Raw genomic sequence first — 21,294 nt, 5'->3', positions numbered from 1 at the left:
TGGCTTTCTCCTTTGTTAGCTTCACTTGGAGTTGATCATGACACTCTTGGAGGCTAGCATGAGCACTCTTCAAGGCCTTGTGAGCCTTGTCAAGTATATCAAACTCCTCCTTGAGTCTAGCATGGTCAACCCCAAGTTTGGCCTTCTCGGAATTGAGCACACGAGAGACAACAAGAGCATGATCAAGATCTTTCTTTAATTTAGCATGATCATCATTGTGTGACTTCTCAAGAGCCAAACAATGACCACGCTCCTCCTCAAGCGCATTAGAGAGATCCGAAATCTCATCGGCATAGTCACGACTATGCCCTTCCATCTTAGAGATGGTCTCTTCGTGAGCCTCGATCATGTCATTGGATTCACCAAGTTTTTCCAAGAGAGCAACAAAGTGCTTCTTGGATTTACCTTTGAGCTTACTCATGAAAGACTCAAATCATTCTCCTCCTCCTTCGTCCCCTCACTTTGATCAATGCAATCCATCAAGGAAGGATTAGTAGTGATGGTAGTTTGATGTTGGGGGTTACCTTGTTGGTGGCTTTGGCCATGAGGCACTTGGCGGTGATGTTCTCGTCGGGTGAATCGAAGAGGGACACCCGTGGAGATGTTGCAATGGCAACGGAGGCCATGGTGACGGTCTCACCATCTTCATCATAATAATCATCATCCTCATTGTACTCTTCTTGTGCCACCAACCCCTTGGGAGGAGTCTTCTCGGTGAAGTTGTTCTTGTTGGGGAAGGACTTGGCCTTGTCTTTTCGGATAAGCTTGCTACCATTGTCTTCCCTCTTCTCGTACGGGCAATCCACAACAAAGTGACTCACATTGCCACAATTATAGCATGTCCTCACACGTTGCTTGCCCTTGGCACCACTTGAGTTGTTCTTGTTGAAGTTGGGCCTTGAGTTCTTCTTGCTCCAAAATTGCCGTGAAGCAAGAGCCATGTGCTCATGATAGGCATATTTGGTATCTTCGGGGCAACTCTCTTCTTCTTCCTCTTCACCATCTTCTTCCACACTAACCTTGGCTTTCAAAGCAAGGTTGGGCTTCTTTGATCGTTGAGAACGCAATACCGCATTGTTGGCGGTCTTGTCCAAGATCCTCATTGCAATAAACTCATCTAACACTTCACTTGAGGATAAGGCATGAAAGTACTGCCTTTGACGGATGACGGAGGACATGTACTTGAGAAACTTGTGCTTGATACAATTGTCATCCGTATCCTTGCTCCCTTGATCTCGGAGTGAGACCATGAGAGTGGTTAATCTTCGGTAAAGCTCTCGAGGTTCTTCATCTTCAATCATTGCAAACTCACCGGCTTCATCTTGCACCACTTCAAAGTTTGAGCGTTGAATGCTTGCGCTTCCCTTGTAAATGGAAACAACATGCTGCCATGCTTCCTTGGCCACGGTGAAAGGTTGGAGGTGCGCAATATCTTCGGGAGGAATGGCTTCTTGGAGAATGAAGAGAGCAGACTCGTTGAATTGATGATCCGCGGTTCTCTTTGAGTGAAGTTTCTTGGGTCGTGTGGGTAGAAACCTTGCTCAATAATTCTCCAAAGATTAGTAGAACTATGATTTAAATGATGTTTAAAGCGATACACCCAAGAGGCAAAATCCTCATTCTTCACAAGCTTAGGAGGAGGACCAACATGATTCATATGCATGGAGGGAATCGGTCCTCCATAAGTAAGTGGAGGTTCAACATGGGCAAAGATGCCACTCCCACTTCTGCCACTAGGTAAAGGAACTTGATCACTAGTAGCTTCACCCTTGTTGGAGTTAGCATCCATCACTTTGTTAGTGCGATCAACCACTTCCAACGGTGCGGTGGATAATTTAAGACCATCAAGAAAATACTTAAACATGCCTTTGACCTCGGTCGTCATGGAAGTTTTCAATGTGTCCAAAGTCGCATTGAACTCCTCATGAGAGACCGAGGATCCCCTATCGGCCACAGACAAGGTAGGACTCGCACCAGAGTGCTCCTCCACCTCGTCTGTGGTGCCAACCATACTCTTCGGACGACAAAGTCCTTAATAAAGAGACGAGGCTCTGATACCAATTGAAAGGATCGATATGGTTGACTAGAGGGGGTGGGGTGAATAGGCAACTAATATTTTTTAGCTTTTCTTTACCAATTAAACTTAGCATCAAAATAGGATGTCTAGATATGCAACTAGGTGAGCAACCTATATGATGCAACAACAACAACAAGCACACAAGCAAGCAAGGGATACAACACAATATAAGCTTGCACAAGTAAAGGTAAGAGATAACCAAGAGTGGAGCCGGTGGAGACGAGGATGTGTTACCAAAGTTCCTTCCCTTTGAGAGGAAGTACATCTCCGTTGGAGCGGTGTGGAGGCACAATGCTCCCCAAGAAGCCACTAGGGCCACCGTATTCTCGCCATGCCCTCACACAATGCGAGATGCCGTGATTCCACTATCGGTGCCCTTGGAGGCGGCGAACCTTTACAAACAAGGTTGGGGCTATCTCCACAACTTAATTGGAGGCTCCCAACGACACTACGAAGCTTCACCATAATGGAATATGGCTCCGCGGTGACCTCAACCGTCTTGGGTGCTCAAACACCCAAGGGTAACAAGATCCGCAAGGGATTAGTGGGGGGAATCAAATTTCTCTTGGTGGAAGTGTAGATCAGGGCCTTCTCAACCAATCCCTAGAAAATCAACAAGTTTGATTGGCTAGGGAGAGAGATCTGGCGAAAATGGAGCTTTGAGCAACAATGGAGCTTGGGGAGGGAAGATGTAGGTCTCTTTGGAGAAGAAGACCTCCTTTTATAGTGGGGGAAATTACCCAACCGTTATCCCCTCTTCAGCCCGAACAGAGCGGTACTACTGCTTACTGGAGCGGTACTACCGCAGTGACTGAGAGCAGAGGCAAAAGAGGGAGAATAGAAGAGAGAGAGAGGGTTTGGGCGACACTAGTAGGGGTGGTAGCCGTGGTACTACCGCTGCTACTGCCGCTACTACTGCCGCACAATCTGACACGAGGAGAGACGCCCTCGAATCGAGGAGGTAGCAGTGCTGAACCAGGACGGTACTGCCGCCGATGCACCCAAGCGGTACTACCGCTGTTGGACAGCGGTACTGCCGCTTGAGGACCATAGGCGGTGCTACCGCACTAGCGGTGGTACTACGCTAGCACCTCACAATCCCCACTTTCGTCGAAACGGTAAACTCCAAGGAGAGGAAAGGAGCTGGGGGTGCAAAAATGAAGTGTACGTGTTGATTCCACCCTAGCCTTTCCAATGCGGACCCCCTCTTGATAGTACGATGTCTCATACGACTCAAGTCACCAAAAATGAAACGAAAGAGACTACACCGTCTTCACTTAAAGCTCAGAGGGGAAAGAATCATCTCGTGCCAATGAACGAATCTCTGAAATACTCAACGCACACGATTAGTCCGCAAAAGCATTGTCATCAATCACCAAAAGTACTTAGAGAGAGACATGCCCTAACAACTCTGCACAAGTACATATAGCGCTTCATGAATGTTCGCCTCAAGATCCCGAGGGCGTCGGACGAGGCCATCATCTCAGCGTTCACTGATGGCGTCCAGGATGTCAAGATGAAGGAGGAGCTGGCCATCCACGAAGATCTGTGCTCGGCCATGGAGATATTCAACCTGGCGAACAAGTGCGCGAGAGCCGAGGAAGGCCACCTCTCCCTCCTGGAGCCTCCCGAGGCCGATCCTGAAGACAAGAAGGCCAAGGCTAAGGAGGCAAAGCACAAGGGCCCCGCTGTGCTCGCAGCCGGGCCTGAGATGAAACATGGCCATGACCACGATGAGCCCCCAAGGGCAACTGCCCGTCCTGCATCTTCCACAACGTTCACAGCCACAACACCAACGACTGCCAGGAGCTCAGGGCGCTCCGTGACGGGCGCCTCGGCCGTCTCCCCGAGCGTGGTGACCACGGCTACGACCATGGAGGAGGCCGTGGCGGTGGCCGCTGGGACAACCACAACCCTTGTTAGGACTGGCGTGATCAGCCTCGCGAGGACCACTGGTAGGGTCAGCCTCGTGATGGCCCTTGGCGAGACCAGCCTCGTGAGGACCACCCTCAGGGCAATGCCAACCTCCCTCCACTATAGCCACCGCCAAGGAGAAACGATGACAACCGGCAGGACGATGGGGCTGGGGGCTTCCAAGAGCCTCGGGCGATTGCTTGCATCCTGGGTGGTGCTCAGGCCCCCGCCTCACATCGCATCTGCAAGCAGTTCTCTCGCGAGGTGAACGTGACCCTCCCAAAGCTTGAGGCGACGCATCCTCTCAGGTGGTCGAAGCACGCCATCGCCTTCGACTCCAAGGACCAACTTAAGTGCTCCGCCGCCGCTGGCACGCTCAATGTTTTGCACGCCAACCATCAGCAACATCCTCGTCACCAAAACCCTCATCAATGGTGGCGCATGGCTCAATGTTCTCTCTGTCGAGACATTTCAGAAGCTCCAAGTGCCCTATGACCAGCTCCAGCCCACCATGCCTTTCTCAGGGGTGACCGATGGCTCCATCGTCCCCCTGGGGCAGATACGCCTCCTAGTAACCTTCAGCAAGCACGAAAACTATCACACCGAGCTCATCGACTTCGACGTCGCCCACATCGGCCACCCATACAACGCCATCCTAGGGTATCCGACCCTTGCCAAGTTCATGGCAGCAACCCAACATGGTTACAACTTCCTCAAGATGCCAGGGTGTGGCAGCATCATCACGGTCGCCTGCGATGAAAAGGATGTTGTGTGCTCCCTCGAGCGCGCCTACCAGGTTGCGGCGGTCGAGAACTCTGACGACGAAGGCGCCATCCTGCCTCCTGAGGCCATCTTTAGCAGCTCCTCCTCAAGGGTCGTCAAGAGGCTGGGGCGCCTGCCGATGGTGCCTCAGGCCCCGCGCCCGCTGCTGGGGTGCCCTTCCCTCTCGCATAGGAAGGCGCGTCCGGCGCCCCCCTTTGGACGGGCTCGGGAGCTCTCGTTTGGAGGGCCTCCGACCTGACGAGTGTGATGAGGGAGGAGTTCGGGCACCACTTGGAGGCGTGCTTCGATGCGCGCCCCCGTGAGCAAGGTGAAAGTCATGAAGCGCCAGGCGCACGATAGTTCATCACCAAGGCAATCGAAGAGCTTCAGGAGGCGCGAGCCATGCGTGGCGAGCGTCACCCCGCACCATTGGGTGCAGCCCCGCCCCCAACATGGGTGGCGAGTTGTGCGTCTACATCAACATCCCGGGCCTCAACAGGGCCGCGTTGTAGGGCCTCTTTTGGCGGTCCCATGTCGGCACGAGTGGGGGCTACTCCTGCAGCTAGGTTCGCATGTCGTTCGGCCTACTCAACATCGGCGCCGCATACCAGCGCCTCACGCAGCGTGCCGTGGTGTCTCACGAGGCCAGGCGCTTGGCGGTCATGTCGGAGGAAATCACAGACCCTCGTGAGCCCCCCGGACCTCATGAGCCTTCCAGGCCCCAGGAGCCGGCCGGCTCTTGAGGAACGATCTCCGTGGCACGTGTCTTCAGCTACCTCGACGCTTCTACAACACCGGTGCCAGGTGACTTTTGGTTTGCTCAGTTGAGGGCGCCCCTCGAGCTGCATTATCCTCAAGCTGTCAGGGCACACTGAGGGAGTCCTAGACTAAGGGGTCCTCGGGCGTCCGACCTGTTATGCATGGGCCGGACTGATGGGCCGTGAAGATATGAAGACTGAAGACTCTCTCCCGTGTCCGGATGGGACTCTCCTTGGCGTGGAAGGCAAGCTTGGCGGCCAAATATGAAGATTCCTTTCTTTGTAACCGACCTTATGTAACCCTAGATCCCTCCGGTGGCTATATAAACCGGAGGGCTAGGTTCGTAGAGGCCAATCATCATAATCCTAGTCATACAGGCTAGACGTCTAGGGTTTTAGCCATTACGATCTCGTGGTAGATCAACTCTTGTAACACTCATATTCATCAAGATCAATCAAGCAGGAAGTAGGGTATGACCTCCATAGAGAGGGCCCGAACCTGGGTAAATATTGTGTCCCTTGTCTCCTGTTACCATCGACCTCAGACGCATAGTTCGGGACCCCCTACCCGAGATCCGCCGGTCTTGACACCGACATTGGTGCTTTCATTGAGAGTTCCGCTGTGATGTTGAAGACAGGGTTGATGGCCCGCCTTGTTGTCAAGGATGATATCACCTCCGGAGGAGCCCTGGCTCCGGGCCAAACCCTCCGACTTGGCGGCTTTACCATGACCGCCTGTTCGGCCGTTAAGCTGACGATGACCTCTCAAGTCATCGAAAATCGTCTCCGCGCTGACTCCGAATACTCCAAACGGATGGTTCCGACGGAGTTGTCATCTTTAAACGAACTCCTAGATCGCATCGCCACCTTGGGGGTCGCTACAGACTATGATCGGATTGGGCTTAAACCTGATCAAAGAGAAATCAAATCTCCGCCGATCAGCCATCAGATAGCGGTAGTGGAGGAGCAAGACAATAACTCTTCCCCTATATTGAGGACGAACTATGTTCGGATTTCCGATCTCAAGGAGCCGGATACCTGTCCGCGGAACGACGCGCCCTGCCCTCCGAACCTAGAATCGGACGACGGGCCTAAAACGTCAGTTGATATCCCGGAGTCCGAACCATTAAGTTCGGAAGATTTACAAACTGCGGATCCCAAATCGGGCCAGGGTCCAGATTTAAAACCACCCACCCACCCAGCTATACGCGATCTTATGTACATAAGACAACAGTCTCAGGAAATAGTCCATCACTTTTGGGCCAGATTCCTTCTTGTCAAAGACAAGATTAAAGATTGCCGCGATGAAGACGCGATCTTAGTATTCTGCAACAATTGCATGAACGAAGGAATCCTCAACGCCATCAGCCGCCGTCGCGTATGACACTTCGCTGACTTGGCAACCATAGTACAGAAGTACTGCGCAATGGAAAGCGCCTGGAAAACTCAGGTAGCTCGTTGGGAACCACCAGCTTCAACTCAGCCCCTCGTCCGGGCGAAAAGGACGCACCCTCGCGGGACGCCTGACCCAATAGTAAAGAAATCAAAGCCCATTATGGGGCGCAGAACCGTTCTGGAGGGATGGCTCGACAGGCCATGCAAAATACATGCAACACCGGATACCATACCAACCCACAGCCTTAGAGCATGTTGGATACTCCGGCAAGTGGCCAAGAGCGGTGAAGATCTCCTCACCAAAAACACCCCAAAACAACAACCCTCGGAAGACGACGACCTCAGAGTATTGACGATCTTCGAGACATTTGCTTCGAAAAATCAGCGCAAAAGGGCACTCCGTGACCTCGCCAAAGTCTGCCAAGTCGCAGCAATAAACCCCTGGAACGACACGGCCATAACTTTGAATGCCGATGACGAACAAAAATTCAGAACAGTCCGGGCACCAGCCGCCTTGGTCCTCAGTCCAATTGTTGACGGCTTCCGGCTCACCAAAGTGCTCATGGATGGCGGCAGCGGACTAAACCTCATCTACGAGGACACACTCATAAAAATGGAAATAGATAGGATCCGCATTGAGCAAAGTAGCACGACCTTCTGGGGAATCATTCCCAGTCTGGAGGCGCGATGCGCGGGAAAAATCATGCTCGACGTGGTATTCGGCACGCTAGAGAATTATCGGTCTGAAGAAATAACCTTCCAAGTGGCCCCTTTCAATAGCGGATATCACGCCCTACTGGGGCGAGATGCATTCACATGCTTTCAACCTATACCTCATTACGGGTATATGTAGCTCAAGATGCCCGGGCCCAACGGCACCATCACTCTTGCCAGTGATCCAGACATAGCACTGCGCACCGAAAATAAAACCGCATCCCTGGCCCTCGAGGCATTGTCTGAAGCCCTCGCGGCCGAAGAGCTGACCGCGCTGCGCTCCACTATGGATAGCGATGACGTAATGCTGGACAAGCGACCCAAATCCACCTCCTTTAAACCAGCAGACGAAATAATCAAATTTCAAGTCCACCCGACGGACCCTAAGAAGACAACATCCATCGGGGCACAACTCGACCCAACGGTCGATGCCGCGCAATGAGAGTTCCTGCGCGAGAACTGGGACATATTCGCCTGGCACCCTTCTGATATGCCAGGAATCCCACGCAGGTTGGCCGAACACAGCCTTAATATCTTGAAGGGACATAAACCAGTCAAGCAAACATTGCGGCGTTTTTCCGAACCTAAACGACAAGCCATGGGAGAGGAGCTGGCCAAGTTACTGGAGGCCGGATTCATCAGAGAAATAAAACACCCGGACTGGCTAGCAAACCTGGTGATGGTACCAAAGAAGGATAAATCCTGGCGCCTGTGCGTCGATTTCAAAGACCTTAACAAGGCCTGCCGTAAGGATCCCTTCCCCCTCCCTCGCATTGATCAGATTATCGATGCAACCGCAGGACACGACTCACTATGTTTCCTTGATGCGTACTCCGGATACCATCAAATCAAGATGAAGGAGTCCGATCAAGCCGCAATGGCATTCATTACCCCATATGGGCCTTTCTGCTTTAACACTATGCCTTTCGGGCTCAAAAACGCTGGCGCCACTTACCAACGCATGATTCAAACATGCTTGGAGAAACAGATCGGCAAGATAGTTGAAGCATATGTGGATGACGTAGTCATCCAAACCAGGCACGTCGAGTCATTGATCGATGATCTACGTCTTACATTCGACAACCTCCGTACATATGACATCAAGCTCAATCCGGAAAAGTGTGTTTTCAGCGTCCCCGCCGGAAAACTGCTGGGCTTCATCATTTCCAATAGAGGAATTGAGGCAAATCCAGCCAAAATACGAGCTTTGTCACAATTGGCTACGCCAACAGACCTTAAACAGGTCCAAAAACTTGCGGGATGCGTGGCAGCTTTAAGCCGCTTTATCTCCAGATTGGGAGAAAAAGCATTGCCACTCTACCGCCTTCTCCGACGCACCGACCACTTCGAGTGGATGGATGTGGCAATAGCCAGACTGGAGGAAATAAAGGCCCTTTTAGCGAGCAACCCAATCCTGGCCGCGCCGAACGTCGGTGAACCCATGTTATTATACATATCGCCAACACACCAGGTGGTGAGTGCCGTGCTCATTGTCGAGCGAGAGCAGGACGGACACAAGTTCCCGCTCCAGAAACCGGTATACTATGTATCCACTATCCTCACACCATGCAAATCCCGGTACCCTCATTACCAAAAAATAGCATACGCGGTCTTCATGGCATCCCGGAAGCTACGACACTACGTTCAAGAGTGCTCGATCACGGTGGCCTCCGAAGTACCACTCAATGACATAATAAACAACCGCGATGCGACAGGACGGATTGCTAAGTGGGCCATTGAGCTCCTTCCATTCGACATAACATACAAACCGCACCGGGCCATCAAATCCCAAGTACTGGCTGACTTTGTCGCCGAATGGACAGAGGCCGAACTCCCTGAAGAGTACGACATGTATTCCAACTGGGTTATGTACTTCGATGGTTCCAAAATGCTCGCGGGGTTAGGGGCGGGTGTTGTCTTAACGTCCCCCACTGGAGACGTAGTTAAGTACGTACTCCAAATATTATACACAGACTCCAACAATGCAGCCGAATATGAGGCCTTGTTGCATGGGCTTCGGATGGCTATCTCCATGGGCATACAACGCCTGGAAGTGCGCGGGGACTCAAACCTTGCAATATCTTAGATAAATGGAGATTTTGATGCCAAAGATCCAAAAATGACAGCTTACCGCAACGCCGTTCTTAAAATCTCGGCCCATTTCGAGGGGCTCGAGTTCCATTACGTGCCTCGAGAAAGTAATCAAGCGGCGGACATCCTTGCTTGCATCGGCACCAAGCGCGACCCCGTCCCACCTAACATCTTTCTGGAAAGGCTTTTCAAGCTGTCCGTGGTGTGGCAAGGGGAAAGCGGCAACAACAGTCCGGACCCAACTATAACCTCAGATACCGAACACACCGATATCATCGGGGGCTCAGCCACCGAAATAACACCATCGGCCCATCTCATAATGGCAGTCATTGCCCCATGGACCGAACCCTTCTTGGCCTACCTTAATAGGCGAGAACTCCCCGAGGATCAGAATGAGGCTCGCCGGATTGTCCGGCACTCTAAAGCCTACAAGGTCCACAATGGGGAACTCTACAAGAAAAGCGCTACCAGAGTACTCCAAAGATGTATCTCCGAGGAAGAGGGGCGGCAGCTCTTGGCTGAAATTCACGCCGGCCTCGGTGGTGACCACTCCGCGGCTCGGGCCCTTGTAAGCAAGGCCTTCCGTACAGGTTTCTATTGGCCAACGGCCCGAGCAGACGCACAGGACCTTGTCCAATGTTGCGTCGGATGCCAGCTTTTCGCCAACCAGAGCCACATGCCACCCACCGCTCTACAAACAACCCCCATCACTTGGCCTTTTGCGGTCTGGGGGCTTGATATGATTGGACCCCTTAAAGGAGGAAGCCATAAGAAAAAATATCTGCTGGTCATGGTGGATAAATTCACTAAGTGGATAGAGGCCAAGCCAGTTAAAATGGCTGAGGCCGGGCCAGTGATAGACTTTATATCCGGCGTTGTACACCGTTACAGTGTCCCACATAGCATCATCACCGATAACGGCTCCAATTTCACAGCCGATGAGGTGAAAAACTGGTGCGTTAGTCTGGGCATTAAGCTCGATTACGCCTCCGTCTATCACCCACAAACAAACGGTCAAGTCGAACGAGCCAATGGTCTCATTATGAGCGGCATCAAGCCTAGACTGGTGCGGTCTTTGAAAGAATCAGACAAGCACTGGGTAGAGGAGCTCGATCCGTACTCTGGAGGCTGCGGACCACGCCCAATCGCACTACCGGATATACACCCTTCTTCATGGTGTACGGCGCAGAGGCTGTGTTACCCTGCGACATTATTCATGACTCACCTCGAGTGCGCATGTACGAAGAGAGAGAGGCCGAGCTTGATCGGCAGGACAACTTAGATGCCATGGAGGAGGAGCGTGACGTTGCAAAAGCCCGTTCCGCATTTTATCAACAGCAGGCTCGTAGGTACCAAAGCAGAGAAGTGCGGGCCAAGACTTATAATGTTGGCGAACTCGTTCTACGCCTGTCGGAGAAGAAAAAGGACAAACTCAAGCCCAAGTGGGAGGGTCCCTTCATCATTGACGAAGTTCTCACAGGAGGAGCGTACCGCCTGCGTGATGCGTCAGACAATCGCCTAGAGCCGAACCCCTGGAACACGGCCAGACTCCGAAGATTCTATGCCTCGCGCCGGACTCTTTGTTCGTCTCCTTCTCCCTATTGTTTCCATTACTTTTGCCTCTCTTTTCGCTTTTTCCTTTCTTAACCTTAAAGCTTTTCGTGCGGCTAAACCATGCGCTTGTGATATACAAAGAGTCGATTATACCCGGGGGCTTCTTTGACAGAAGCTTATTATTGTTATTTTTCGAGCATCAAGCTCATCCATATGTGCGTTTCCCCATATGTACCTTTTCTTCACCATTATATGCATCGACATGACTTAAGTTTTGGCCAAGCTGGGTTGCCTGGCTCCTGTGCTTATGCCCTACGTTCCTGTTAGTTCGGCTAGGGCATAAAGGGAGCACCTCTGCGATTGTTACTGCCGGGTCATCCGGATGTGTACCTCAGACTGGGTGAAGCCGAAAGCTAGCGTTCTTAAGGGAATATTCGGTCGGCAAACTAAAGATGTTTTTACAGTCATTAAAATATGAACCCCCAGATGTTGAATATACTGCGATTTTTTCAATCACAGTTTGGACGTGCACATTAACGCATGTATACCCAGGGAAAGGAACCCTTAACGGAACTATTCTCTCTGGAAGATGTTTCTTACAATCACAATGTAATATAACATAGCTAGCCCGATACAACTTGTATGTTCAAGAAACTATGACCCCTACGCCTGGTTTCCACGCATACCCCGGTATATTTCGCCGCCCAGGTATTCGGAAACACTCTGCACCTTCGGGTCCAGAGGTCGAAGCGAAAAGGTCTGCCATGACAATCGTTTTACAGTCCGGCTAGGGACAAATAAGTCAAGGAAAGTACATAGTCACTTGGACTCATAAATTTCCTCCTCTATACCGTCTAACAGGCTGTCTAACTTACAATCCTGTTGGGAATATCTGACGGCTACTTCTACTTGGTCATATACCAAATTCACGGGAATTGCTTTCCCATCTGACCCTAGAGGTCCGACCCGCGCCATATGATTTGGATCAAGCTTGGTATACCGTGATTTTACCATGGCCCAGGCTTCTCGTGCACCTTCCCGGCAGGCCGATATCTTCCATAATCGGAAGCGCCACCGCGCTCCTTTGGATAGCTCTATAAGCTCCTCCATCCTTCCTGGAGGGGAGGCGGATGGCCATAAGGGCTTGGCAACACTTCGCATCGCCTGCCGAGCTTGCTCGTGCATTTGCGACAGCTCTTGTAGCAGATCGCCCGAGACTCCGGACATCTCCTCTTCGGGACGGCCGGTCAGCATACCTACAGATATAATTCTGTCACTCCCTTTAATCTCTGAACTACACGGAGTTAAGTGTGACCACATATCAAATATGCCGCCGCGTAGCCTCTTATTTTCCTTTACGGAATCAGCCAGCTGGGCCCGTACATCTTTCAGTTCTTCGCCCAACTGGGTGTGGGCATCCTTCAACTCGTTCTTCTCATCTCTGACTCGTGTCAGCACACGTTCGCCCGCGGCCAGCAGTCTTTTGGCTTCTTGTTCTTCCGCTTGGGCGGCTTTCAGTTGCTCCTTCAGTTGATCTGACGATCCTGCCATAAGATGAGCAACCTTGTTAGCATTGCCGGTATATAATTATGTTTTCTCGATGGAGGGGAATATTACCAGGTGGTGCCTTCTTGGATTCCTCCAGTTCGGCGGTAGCAGCAGTTAGTTGGGTCCGACAGTTTTCTAGTTCCTGAGACAACAGGCTGTTCTTCTCCGTAAGCGCCTGGTTATACAATGATCCTTAAATCAGTTCTATCAACTGCTTCAAGTCTCGGGGGCTACTAGTATATGATTATCAGTTTTGTATAAAATAAATTTACCCGCATATCTTTTAAATGTTGGTCGGTGGCTCTGGCAAGTCCGTCTCGAGCAGCTTGGATATATGCATCAGCCGAGCTGAAGGCACTTAATGCCTCATTCGTAAAGCCAGGGTCGCGTAGAACAGCTTTCCGGCGCCGATGATTCATGGCGCTCTCCACTTCCAAGTTTGTGACGGATAGATCATTCGACTCCTCTGCCGAAGGACAATCCGGCGTCACTCCCGTATCAGCCCTTGCCTTTAAAGCAGGGTCGAGAACCTGACTCGTGGAGGCGCGGCCGGCGGGATCCCCAGACATAGTCCGGCGAACACTTTTCCTGATAAAACACAGCGGATAATGTCACAGTTGGACGTGACTGCCAAGGGGCATATTCACAAATCAATACCTCTTCGATGAAGGCTCGGCCGCGTCTTCAGCCTTCCTCTTCGAAGGCTTGCCTGGTGTAGGGGCCGCTCTCTTTGGTGTTGCCTCTTGGGTAGCATGGCGCGCCGAACGCCTCCCCTTTTGAGCACGAGACAATGCAGTGGGTGAGGCAGAATGAGAGAACTCTTTCAGAGGAGATGTCTCCTGATTACTTACGTGTGAAGCAGGGAGAAGACCAGGGTAATCGGCGGTGATGGCCACTTCCGTGCCGTCATAGCTCGCCTGGTAAAACACTCCGTCCTCGAGCACCACGAATATATCCGGATCCTCTTCAAATCCAGGGTCAAGGTCCCGGTTGTGGCCCTCTGGCTGCCGGGCGGGGCTGTGAAGCCCCTCGGAGATCTTTTGCCAGTGCTGTTATGAATGGACGGATCAGTATTCATTGAAAGTGGTTCAGGGAGTGGAGTGAGTAGAGCAGAGGGGTGGGGACTTACCCAGCTAGGAGGATTGTACATGGAAAATCCATCTCTGCGCTTGATACAAAGAAATTCCTCCTCCTCCCCTTTGAATAGTTCGGCCAATATTTTGGCCAGAGCGGCGGGGGTGTTCGGACCCTTCCGGCCGCAGCGGGAGGCGTCATCCTCCCCATTGTAGTGCCACATGGGAAGCCCTCTGTATTGGAGTGGTTGAACCCCCCGCACTATGGAAGTCGCCATTACCTCGACTATTGATAATCCAGACTGGGCAAGCGTCTTAATCTTGCTCATGAGTTGACGAACTTCTGCACTATCTTCCTCCTCGAGGCTTTGAGGGCGCCAACTGTGGCGTTTCTTCAAAGGAACGCTTGTGAACTCGGGAAGGCCCCTCCGAACTGGGTCAGGAAGTGCTACGTCCTCGATATAGAACCATTCGGAAGGCCATTCTTCGGATGCTTTCTTCGGTGTGTCGAACAGGTATCCGGTCTCGGCGATGCGCCATACCTCGGCTCCGCCCACTTCGAATATGGATCCCTCGTAGTTACGTAGGACGAGACAGAAGAGCTTTCTCCACAATTCAAAATGGGCCTCACAACCCAGGAACAGCTCACAAAGAGCCACGTAACCCGCGATGTGCAGGATGGAGGCGGGAGTGAAGTTGTGCAGTTGGAGGCCATAATACTCCAGAAGCCCTCGGAGGAACGGATGAATTGGAAATCCGACACCTCTTAGCAGATAAGGGACGAAGCACACTCGCTCCCCCCTAGATGGGTTGGGGAAATTCTCCGCCCGGGCCTCGTCATTGAAGGAGGTCAACCCTGCCCGAACAGGGACCAGATCCGCGGGGGGAAGAAATCCCTGTGTTTGCAGCTCACTAGCTGACCGTGGGATACAGAGCATTTCTCCCAATCGCCTTTTTCTGGGATGCAGGGACGGGAGGAAGAGCTGGGAGCACTAGCCATGTGGGAGTGGCCTTTCCTAGCAAGCTCTGAGGATTTTCCGCGTGGTGCTGAATGGATCTGAGATCCAATCCCTTTAAATAGACATTCCTCCTTGCATGGCCGGGGTGTTATGTGTAAAAACACCCTGACCTCTCGCATTCGCTCGACACGTGGAAGCTGAAATTATTAATGCACCGAAGCCGAGGGGTACGACATTAAATGGAAGGCCGAATACATCACTTTGAAGTCATCGGAGGAAGAACCCGCCTTGCAATGCCTAAGACAATCTGTGTGCAGGACACCTCGTCATTGAAGCCTGGTTCGGGGGCTACTGAGGGAGTCCTGGACTAAGGGGTCCTCGGGCGTCTGACCTGTTATGCATGGGCCGTGAAGATACGAAGACTGAAGACTCTCTCCCGTGTCCGGATGGGACTCTCCTTGGCGTGGAAGGCAAGCTTGGCAGCCAAATATGAAGATTCCTTTCTTTGTAACCAACCTTATGTAACCCTAGATCCCTCCGGTGGCTATATAAACCGACCAGAGGGCTAGGTCCGTAGAGGCCAATCATCATAATCCTAGTCATACAGGCTAGACGTCTAGGGTTTTAGCCATTACGACCTCGTGGTAGATCAACTCTTGTAACACTCATATTCATCAAGATCAATCAAGCAAGAAGTAGGGTATTACCTCCATAGAGAGGGCCCGAACCTGGGTAAACATTGTGTCCCGTGTCTCCTGTTACCATCGACCTCAGACGCACAGTTCGGGACCCCCTACCCGAGATCCGTCGGTTTTGACACCGACACACACCCCTGCAGCCTGTATTGTTTTGCGCATGTATCGGAACCGGCCTTGCCTTCTATGGACTTTCAAGTATTTCAAACCGGATGTCTGGTGCTTCGTCACCATGAGTTGCTGCGCCCTCACAACCCTGCCTTCGACCACCTCATGATTAAGGACTGGCACGGCGTCTGTGCTCGGGTTCGTCCCTACAGCGTTGGCAGATCCAAGCGACCGAGCTCTGTCTGGCGGGCCAGCCCCGTACACGTCACCTCCCGGGGTGCTTGGTGTCTTGTTCTCGCATGAGCTAATCGGGGGTGGGCGAGTCAGGGCGCCCGACACGGTTCGTTCAACCGCAGTTCGACGCCTTGCCATGGCGGGAGCCGTGCGCCGTTTGCTTTTCCTCGAAATCGTTGCATGAGAAGACTGAGCACGATGTCTGTGCTCGGGTCCGTCCCTGCAGCGTTGATAAACCCAACGGCTGAGCTCTGTCTAGCGGGCTAGCCCCGTTTAGGTCACCTCCTGGGGTCGTTAGTGTCTGGCCTTCTCATGCAATGGCCCCTGGAGATTAACGCGGCGCAGGCCCTCCCCCCTCACCTCATAGGTACCTTGCGCACATCTTGTGCCGAAAATTCAGGCGCAACTCGCCTTGAGGTAGGGCCTCCTGAGTCCCATGCTGGCTCATGAGTGCCCATATACACCTCCTCCAGTTCTGCCATGATAGCCACGTGTACGAACGGGGTTGTACATGCCCCGGAGTCTCCCCTGAGGGAACTCCCACCCATGCACAAGTGGAAGCCCCATGCTCTGCGCTGGCGGACGACACGGTCAAGGAGCGACTATGCCCACGCAAAGTGGAAGCCCCATGCTCTGCGCTGGTGGATAAACAATTGAGGGTGCCCCAGTGGTTGCACTAACCTCAGGACAGCCTGTCGGCTCTTCACGCGGCCCTATCGTGCAGCTTTCCCCAACCGAGGCACGCGCGAGGGGGCTGGATATGGGGGCCGTGCCAGGCCAGCCTGGGACGCGCGACCTCACCAGGTCCTTGGAACATGGTCTTCTCATGTCCCTCCCAGGCAAAAGCTGGCGAGGAAAGGTATGGAGGACTCCGGATTAACCTAGACACTGCTCAGGTTTCCTTCATGAGGGTTGTTCGTACGTCAAGGGGGACCCCTGAGCATCGCAACTCAGGGGCCTCACTAGTCACGTAGCTCCTCGCCCCTTGGTCTCGTTCTAGTGATCCGGACGCCCCAACGGCGGTCAAGGTATGCGCAGGGCTGGGCCCTACCGACGTAGAACGCAAAAGCAACAAGAAAGAAACCAAGCACGGAAAGAAAATCACGGAGTTCTAGTAGTTATTACAAAACACATAGTGTTCCACAAATTCAAGCAGAAGTTTTTACATCTCCACGAGGCATGGTAAAAGTTGCAGGATAAAACTAGGAAGAAGCGCCACCACCGCCTTGGCCGTCACCGCCGCTTGTCTTGGTCGCTGGGAGCCCTTCGTCGACGTCGCTGCCACCATCTTTGCCACCGTCGACCTCTGCCGCCAGAGCCTCGGGGTTGGGAACGCAGAGGAACTTCTCCAGCAGCGCGTCCACTTGACCCTTCATACCCCCCGCGGCAGCAGCGCGAGACTCAGGAGCCACCAGGTGGATCAATGCGTTGAGGTCGAAGCCTGGGTCCTGGAGGTAGAGGTGGCTGAAGACGCGCGTCGCGACCGTGGTGAAGAGCGAGCGACACTCCTCCTCCAAAAAGGAGTCCACCTTAGCGGCGACACCCTTAAGCGCTTCGGCAAGCTTGGGGAAGAGCCCTTCAAGGTCGTCTTCAGGGTTCGCCAGTGGCTCTTCGCATCCTCCCTCGTAGATGGAACGCAGCGCCATGCGGAACCCGAGCTCGAGGGAGAGGAAGGTTTCATGTTCCACGACTGCCTTCTTCTCAGCGGTGGCAACGATCTTCTCGCTGGCCTCTAGCTTACATGTCCGGCATGGGACACCTGGGCTTCGTCCGCCTCCGCCTTCAGTTTGGCCAGGCGGCCGCGCTTTGCGGCCTGGTCGGTGGTCACTTGGGCCAGCTTGGTGTCGCATTCGGCGAGTTTCACCTCACGGGCCTCGAGATCCTCTTCCCGCCACCGAAGCCGTTGGGCGTGCGCAGCCTGTTCTTCCTGAAGGGTCTTCAGCTCAGCCTCTGCTTCGTTGCAGTGCTTCTCAATGGACGCTGCGCTGGCCAGTGCCGCATCATGAGCCCCTCTGGCTTCGCTGGCTTCCCTCCTACTCTCCACGATGGCGGCCTCAGCCCGGTCCCAGGCTGTCTTGGCGGATGTGTTGGCCTGGAGCCACCCCAAGACCAACCCCAGGCGTTCCCTCGCGAGGCACCTGTCGGCGTCTTAGAGGTCGGCCCAGAGTTGGCCAAGGGCGACGTAGGCTTCCTCCAGAGCTCCGGGCTTGACGAGGGGGCCATAGTTCGCCAGCGCAAGGGACTGACAGGGGAGCGGCGCGGGCGCGTCGACCTTCGCCACGGCCATGGAAGCGGCGTCATAGATGGCCTGGGACGCCGGAGGCTCTGAGCTCCCCTCAGACGCGTTGGGGGTAGATGGCTTCGCGGCCTGCCGACCTGCGGGGGTTGGGTCCTCCAGAGGCTGCATCACCACGTCCTCAGGGGCGCGCTTCACTGTGAGAGGGCGGGAGACCGTCTTCTCCCCCTGCACGGGGACCGTCGTGACTACGGCAAGGGGCGTCGCCCCCTGAGCCTCAGCACCCCCGACGGACGCCTCTTCAGGCAGCACCAATGAGGTGACCGAAGCAGGCGGGGCACCCAAGCGCTCGAGCAGAGGCTGCGCCGGACCGGCCTGGCACGCTTCCGCGTCCGCCGCGGCCGCGGCCAGAAGCTAACGGCACCCTCGGGGCCGGGGGCTCCTTTGGATCCGCATCCTCCTTCCTCTTCTTCGCCGTGATGCCCAGCCTGATCACCAGGAGAGGGGTATTGTGGGCACAATCACAATTTGTGCTTAACTCAAGAACAAGGTGGGCTACTTACTCGTCAAGGTCGACCCATGCCCTCCTCTTCTCCTTCTTGGCAGGAGCCACGGCACCCTCGCCCTTCCTTGACATGGCATGTGCGGCGCTTGGGGAATTGAAGGGGCGCTCTCCGGCCAGCCCCGGTGCAGCGCCGCCACCTGTAAGGGCAGAGGGGTCGCCCTGAGTAACTACGCCAGGCTGGACCACGTCAGCCTCAGCAATGGCCGCCCCACCCTCGCATTCTGGCTTGGGCTGCGACAAGACTAACGCCTCGACCGCCTCGCCAGGGTGGGGGCGCCCTCTGGAGGGGGTGTGATGTCTACTACGCAACTTTATTCTTGTAGACTCGTGTTGTGCCTCCAAGCGCAGAGTTCTGTAAGACAGTAGCAATTTTCCCTCAAGTGGATGACCTAAGGTTTATCAATCCGTGGGAGGTATAGGATGAAGATGCTCTCTCTCAAACAACCCTGCAACCAAATAAAAAAAGTCTCTTGTGTCCCCAACACACCAAATACAATGGTAATTTGTATAGGTGCACTAGTTCGGCAAAGAGATGGTGATAAAAGTGTAGTAATGATAGTAGATATTTATTTTTGTAATAGGAACAATAAAAAAACAGCAAGGTAGCAAGTAACAAAAGTGAACACAAACGGTATTGCAATGCTTGAAAATGAGGCATATGGTCCGTACTTTCACTAGTGCAATATCTCAACAATGCTAATCTAATTGGATCATATAACCATCCCTCAATGTGCGATAAAGAATCACTCCAAAGTTCTTATCTAGCGGTGAACATAAGAAGAAATTGTTTGTAGGGTACGAAACCACCTTAAAGTTATTCTTTCCGTTCGATCTATTCAAGAGTTCGTACTAAACTAACACAAAGTTATTCTTTCCGTTCGATCTATCCAAGAGTTCGTACTAAAATAACACCATATGATACGCATCAACCAACTCTAATGTCACCAAGATACTCCAATGTCACCATAAGTATCCATGAGTTAATTATACGAGACGCATCAAACAATTCCAGATTCATAATACTCGATCCAACACAAATAACCTCAAAGAGTGCCCCAAGATTTCTACCGGAGAAACAAGGACAAAAATGTGCATCAACCCCTATGCATAGATTACCCCAATGTCACCTCGGGAATCCGCGTTGAGTGCCAAAACATATATCAAGTGAATCAATATAATACCCCATTGTCACCATGGGTATTCATAAGCAAGACATATATAAAGTGCTCTCAAATCCGTAAAAGTATTCAATCTGATAAAACGAAATCTCAAAGGGAAAACTCAATTCATCACAACAATATAGAGAGGGGAAAACACCATATGATCCAACTATATTAACAAAGCCCGCGATACATCAAGATCGTGTCATCTCAAGAACACGAGAGAGAGAGAGACATTAAACACATAGCTACTGGTACAAACCCTCAGCCCCGAGGATGGACTACTCCCTCCTCATCATGGTGGCTGCCGAGATGATGTAGATGGCCACCGGTTATGATTTCCCCCTCCGGGGGAGTGCCGGAACGGGGTCTAGATTGGTTTTTCGTGGCTATAGAGGCTTGCGGCGGCGGAACTTCTGATCTAGGGTTATCTTCGGGGGTTTTGGAATATTTGGGAATTTATAGGGTGAAGAGGCGATGCGGGAGGCCACCGAGGTGGGCACAACCCACCAGGGCGCTTCTGGGCCCCCAGGCGCGCCCAGGTGGGTTGTGCCCCCCTCAGGGCACCCCTCTGGTACTTCTTTGGCCCACTGGATGTCTTCTGGTCCAAAAAAATATCCAAAAAGTTTTGCTACGTTTAGACTCCGTTTGATATTGATTTTCTAGGAAGTAAAAAACAAGCAAAAAAGAGCAACTGGAACTGGGCACTATGCCAATATGTTAGTCCCAGAAAATGATATAAAGTTGCTATAAAATGATTGTAAAACATCCAAGAATGATAATATAACAGCATGGAACAATAAAAAATTATAGATATGTTGGAGACGCATCAGCATCCCCAAGCTTAATTCCTGCTCGCCCTTGAGTAGGTAAATGATAAAAACAGAATTTTTGATGTGGAATGCTGCCTAACATCTTCATCACATATTCTTTTCTTTTGTAGCATGGACATTTGGACTTTTATATGGTTCAAAGCAATAGTCTAGCATGAAGATTTCAATACTCAAGCATATCAACAAGCAACCATGTCTTTTAAAATATCAAAACTGCCCATCATGCTCAATCATTGATCCATTCATGAAACACACTCACATATTAGCTACATCCAATGCTCAAGTATGATCATAGTGCTCCCTAGTTGGTGCTTTATAAGAGAAGATGGAGACTCAAATAAAAAGAAACATTGCATAAAGTAAATAGAAAGGCCCTTCGCAGTGGGAAGTAGGGATTTGTAGAGGTGCCAGAGCTCAAAGCGAAAAAAAGAGAGATAAAATATTTTGGGTGACATGCTTTTCCCGTCAACGAAAATGATCGAGTAGTTCCCAATACTTTCCATGCTAGAGACATCATAGGCGGTTCCCAAATAGAAAATAAAGTTTATTCCGTTTCCACCATTCTTCCACATTCCACAGCTAGACGTATCCACGGGTACCGTCCATACCAATACTTCC

This window comes from Aegilops tauschii, chromosome 5 (genome assembly GCF_002575655.3).
Source record: "Aegilops tauschii subsp. strangulata cultivar AL8/78 chromosome 5, Aet v6.0, whole genome shotgun sequence".
NCBI lineage: Eukaryota > Viridiplantae > Streptophyta > Magnoliopsida > Poales > Poaceae > Aegilops > Aegilops tauschii.
The sequence above is the reverse complement of the archived record's forward strand: the minus strand, read 5'-3'. Positions refer to the sequence as shown.